A 6,127-nucleotide genomic window follows, 5' to 3' on the forward strand; every position below is an offset into this window, starting at 1 on the left:
AAAAATAAACATTTTTAGATAGTACACAAATGTGTGTCGATATATTTTACGAAAAAATAAACCGGAAGAGTACCTTCGTGTTTCTCAAGAGCACGTACAATAACATATAGAATATGAAATACATGCAAGCAAACTACTGACTAAATGACCACAGTGCGTTTATTCGAGTAAAACTCCGTTTTTTCCATTTTGCCATTGTAAAAGTTATAATAGTAGACACAACAACTAAGTTAACAAACAAAATATGGGCACACCATGTGAGTATGCATTTACTTTTTAGAATTCGTAGTCTGAAACCAAGTGATAAAAGCCCTTAACCGCTTGTTACGTAACTGCGATATAATAACTATGACACAATCAGGTATATTGCACCAACAAAAATAAATATTTTTATCAAATTAACAAATTCTAAATTTAAAATCAATATAAAAGATACGTTACGTGTCACGTTTAGTTGTAAACTTCTTTTTCTTCCATCTACGTCTATTGAGTAAGTGCCACTATCCTTTATATTTGAATTCTTAATTAGCAGTATTTGATGTCTTTCGCTCGTTTTAGTGGAGAGTCGATCCAACATTTCGACTGGCTTGTCATCTTTTGACCATTTAACATCATGCAGCTCATTAGATTTGCTCACAACTTCACAACTCATTTCTATTTCGTTTCCTTCCTCTTGATTCTCTTTTTTCAATTTGATGTCAAAAAGGTAGGCTAAATTATATAAAAAAGAAAATGTGATAGTTAAACTTAAGGAACAATCGATATATTGATATTTCATTACACCTTTTTTCCAAAGGTAAACACATTATTGACACATGTATGTCCATCATCTATTGTTGAGTATTTAAACCGATGGCATACACATTTAGTTGTTTGGCGAAGAAATATTTACATACACGGCAGTGTTAACAAAATCTATAAGTATTTATTTTTGACACATTCAGTATATGAGACGTCCAAATTGTTCCCTTTTTCTGAAGTAGTGAAGTCAGAAACTGTAGTTTCATTTTGTTTTGGCCATTTGCCAAACTGAATAACATCATTACAGCTAATTTCCTAATGCTTGCCAATTCAGGAGCCTGTAATTCAGTGGTTGTCGTTTGTTTATGTGTTACATATTTGCTTTTCGTTCATTTTTTTTCATAAATAAGGCCTTTTGTTTTCTCGTTTGAAATGGTTAACATTGTCTTATAGGGGCCTTTTATAGCTGTCTATGCGGTATGGACTTTGCTCATTGTTGAAGGCCGTACGGTGACCTATATTTGTTACTTTTTGTGTCATTTTGGTCTTTTGTGGTTAGTTGTTTTATTGGCAATCATACCACATTTTCTTTTTTTATATATGTAGGCATAGTTTTACTTATATATTTTATATTTGAATTTAATTGGTTGTTATCCTAATTTGATTGTTCAGTATACAAACAATGCAAGCAAGATAATCAAAGTTTTGCTCTACATGCTTTAGGAAATGCTGTAATGATGTTATCCATATGTATTCGACGGGGTGGAACATTTGATATGTTTTGTGAAAATTGCAGCATTGGATCTAATATAAAAAGAAGATCTGGTATGAATGTCAATGAAACAACTGTCCACAAGAGACCAAAATGACACAGAAATTAAAATGTATAGGTCACCGTACGGCCTTCAACAATGAGTGAAGCCCATACCTCATAGTCAGCTATAAAAGGCCCCGATATGACAATGTAAAACAATTCAAACGAGAAAACTAACGGCCTTAATTATATAAAAAAAAATGAACGAAAAACAAATATGTAGCACATAAACAAACGACAACCACTGAAATACAGGCTCCTATATATACAAACCTACGTTTTTATTTATTAGATAGATTTCTTCTCCTCTTATATATTATATTGGGCAGGGTTTTTTTTTTTTTTTTTTTTTTTTTTTTTGTTGTTTTTTTTTGTTTGGATTGTTTTTCACAAGTAATTTTTGGGTTATTTGTAAAAAGCGTACTTTTCGGCATTGAATCTATGACTGCTTACTTTACTAGATAATGTCTTCTTTGGAAAGATGTCTCATTTGGCACTCATACCTCATCTTCTTATTTCTATATATACAAAGCACGTTTTAGAAAGAAAATAAAAGGTAATATGGCACCCACTGTGATCCAGAAGGCTTTAAATATTGGAGATATTTCACACACGTCAACATGACAGCAGGCGAACAATAAAAACCTCTGAGGTATATTTTGTGATAAAATTAGCAACAAACGGTATTTATCGATGGATGAAGCTATACAAAATATATTAAAATTTATACCATACCCGCTCAGTGGCATATCCAAGAAAGGGGGTTCCGGGTGTTGGAACCCCCTTTTTCTAACGATCAATGCATCTAAATTGGGACATGTAGTTGGAACCCCCATCCCCTTTTGTCCTGGGTTAGGACCCCTTTTCAAAATGGCTGGATCCACCCTGTCGCTTTCATAACACTTATTTTTAGCATACTGAATATTATGATGGTCTTACTTTCAGTTCAGGTCCTGATAAAAAATTTAAACATCCAGTACAGAAAGAAGTGTTTCAATGAAAGTGTTCGTGTTTTTCTACGCAGAAATGATTTTGGAATGACAATATACAGGTTTAGAAGAGCTCAACATTTTTTATAGTGGATATTGGTCATTTTATCAGAAATATCACTGTTTCAGGTCGTAAAATAATTGCACAAATGCATAACAATGGAAACAAACCTGTTCAACAACTTTAACAAGGCGAAAAAGAAAGTCAAATAGTGAAGCCCGTAAACAATCCCTTTTTTTTATCAGAACATGCAAATTGAAGATTATGTTATATATTTTACAATAATCACATTCGCACCACAAAAACATATATATTTTGAGAATCCTATACCCTATATTAGTTAACAGCTCTTCCACTAATTTCACGTGTTGTCCGGTTATGGTAAACTCGTAGTAGCCTTCTATACATTGCAGCTTATTGAGTCGATTGGTCAGTTTTTCAAGGCCGTATTGGCCTTGTGTTTAGAAAATTACTATGCTAATATATTCTGACGTAAAGAAATCTAGAGTTCTTGACCTGTTAAACTTCAGGAACAATGAATATATTGATATTTCATTAAACATTTATTGACACCTGTCTGTCAATCTTTTATTATGGAGACTGTTCAACTGATGGCATAAACATTGATTTCTTTTGGACCCATTAGATTTAAAGGTTTACACAAATAGAGAGCACGATAAGTGTACGGTGTCTTAAAATCATGTAGATAACAATTAAAAGTGCGATGTTTTTTATTTTAAAATTCGTGTACTGGAATGATAAATGGGTTCATTTTTTTCCCCTTATGATGGATTAATATACATAAAAGCGAAGAAATGTAAGTTAGAATATGCAAATTTGTTGTTGCATTAAAAAAAGTTTCAAAATTTGACATTTAGTTTGAAGACCATATGTTAGCATTAAAATCACTATTAACATGATTGATGGTTCCTAAGTATAAAAAGTTTTACACAAACTAGGAGCTTTATAATTATATGGCAACACATGCCTGTATCAATACCTATAACAATAAAAAATGATTTTATTATATTTATATTAATCTTTTTTAACTGGCCTAATAGTTAAGTACCTTTTTTATACCTCAGGGTGGATTGTTAGAAAAATAAAGTCATTAAATGCAAGTTTGAAATTTTAAAAAAAAAATATTTTAAAATATATAGTTTTATGTTCAAATTTTAGAAATAAAAAATTGAATATAATAAAAAAAAAAAATTGATATTTTTAACAAATAATTAACAGGAAGAGTAAACTCTTTTCAAGTGCACGTACAGGTAAAGATATAAAATATGTCATCCACGCCAGGTATCTACCAACTGAACAAGCACAGAGTTAACATGTGTTCTCGGGTAGACATCAAATATTTTCATTTTGCTAGTGTCAAAACAATTGTAGCAGACACGAAAAAGTTAAGTTAAGAAATTAAATATGTGTACACGAACTTATCATGCGTTTGTTCATGCTTTGTTTTGTCTGTCTGAACTCAATCGGATTCAAGCTCCTAATGATGTGTTACGTAATTGCGATAGTTTTAATCCGATTATGTAACAACTCTTTATATTGCACTAAGAAAGGTCAATAAACTTATTTTTTTTCAAATTAACCCGAATTATATTCAATTTTTATATTCAAGATTAATATTAGAGATACGTTACATGTCACGTTAAGTTGTAAACTTCTTTTTCTTCCATCTACGTCTATTGAGTAAGTGCCGCTATCCTTTATATTTGAATTCCTAATTACCAGTATTTGATGTCTTTCGCTCGTTTTAGTTGAAAGTCGATCTAACATTTCGACTGGCTTGTCATCTTTTGACCATTTAACATCATGCAGCTCATTATATTTACCCACAACTTCACAACTCATTTCTATTTCGTTTCCTTCCTCTGGATTCTCGATTTTCATTGTTATGTCAGACAGGTAAGCTGAATTATAGGAAAAAGGAAATATGATAGTTAAACTTCAGAAACAATGGATATCTTGATATTTCATTAAAGATCTAGTGTTTGTCCTTTATCAAAGACAGACATATTATTGACACCTGTCTGTCAATCTTTTATTATGGAGACTGTTCAACTGATGGCATAAACATTGATTTCTTTTGGACCCATTAGATTAAAAGATTTACAAAAATGAGAGCACGATAAGTGTTTAGTGACAAAAAATCATGTCGATAACAATTAAAAGTGAGACTTTTTTTTATTTTAATATTCGTGTACTGGAATAATAAATGGGTTCTTTTTATTCCTTAGTATAAATACCATGGATACATATACATAAAAGCGAAAAAATGTAAGTTAGGAAATGCAAATTTGTTGTTGTATTAAAAAAAGTTGCAAAATTTGACCTAATGATTGAAGACCATATATAAGCATTAAAATTGTCAATTACTGGTACCTAAGTATAAAAAAATTTACACAAACTAAAAGCTTTAAAATTGGATGTCAACACATGTCTGTATCAATACCGTTAACAATACAAAGTAATTTTATCATATTTCTATTAATATTTTTTACTGGCCTAATAGTTAGGTACATTTTTTTATACCTCAGGGTGGAATGTTAGAAAAATAAAAGTCATTAAATGCAAGTTTAAAATTCTAAAAATTGTTATTTAAAAAGATATGGTTTTATGTTCAAATTTTAGAAATATAAAAAAAATATAATAAAAAACTATTTTGATATGTTTAACAAATAATTAACAGGAAGAGTAAACTCTTGTTTTTCAAGTGCACGTACAGGAAAAGATATAAATATGTCATCCACGTCAGGTCACTACTAACTGAACAAACACAGAGTTACCATGTGTTCTCGGGTAGACATCAAATATTTTCATTTTTGCCAGTGTCAAAACAATTGTAGTAGACACGAAAAAGTTAAGTTAAGAAATGAAATATGTGTACGCGACTTGATCATGCGTTTGTTTCATGCTTTGCTTTGTCTGAACTCAATCGGTATCAAGCTCCCAACCATGTGTTACTTAACTGTGATATTGGTAAATCCCTCCTATTATGATACAACTCTATATATCGTACCAAGAAAGGTCAATAAAAGATTTGTTTTTCAAATTCACCCGAATTATGTTCAATTTTTATATACAAGATTAATATAAGAGATACGTTACATGTCACGTTTAGTTGTAAACTTTTTTTTCTTCCATCTACGTCTATTGAGTAAGTGCCGCTATCCTTTATATTTGAATTCCTGATTAGCAGTATTTGATGTCTTTCGTTCGTTTTAGTGGAGAGTCGATCTAACATTTCGACTGGCTTGTCATCTTTTGACCATTTAACATCATGCAGCTCATTAGATTTACTCACAACTTCACAACTCATTTCTATTTCGTTTCCTTCCTCTGGATTCTCGATTTTCATTGTTATGTCAGACAGGTAGGCTGAATTATACGGAAAAGGAAATATGATAATAAAACTTCAGAAACAATGGATATATTGATATTTCATTAAACATCTAGTTTTTGTCCATCATCAAAGGCAGACATATTATTGCCACCTGTCTGTCAATCTTTTATTATGGAGACTGTTCAAATGATGGTATAAAAATTGATTTCTTTTGGACCCATTAGATT

The sequence above is a fragment of the Mytilus galloprovincialis genome, chromosome 14 (genome assembly GCF_965363235.1).
Source record: "Mytilus galloprovincialis chromosome 14, xbMytGall1.hap1.1, whole genome shotgun sequence".
Classification (NCBI taxonomy): Eukaryota; Metazoa; Mollusca; class Bivalvia; order Mytilida; family Mytilidae; genus Mytilus; species Mytilus galloprovincialis.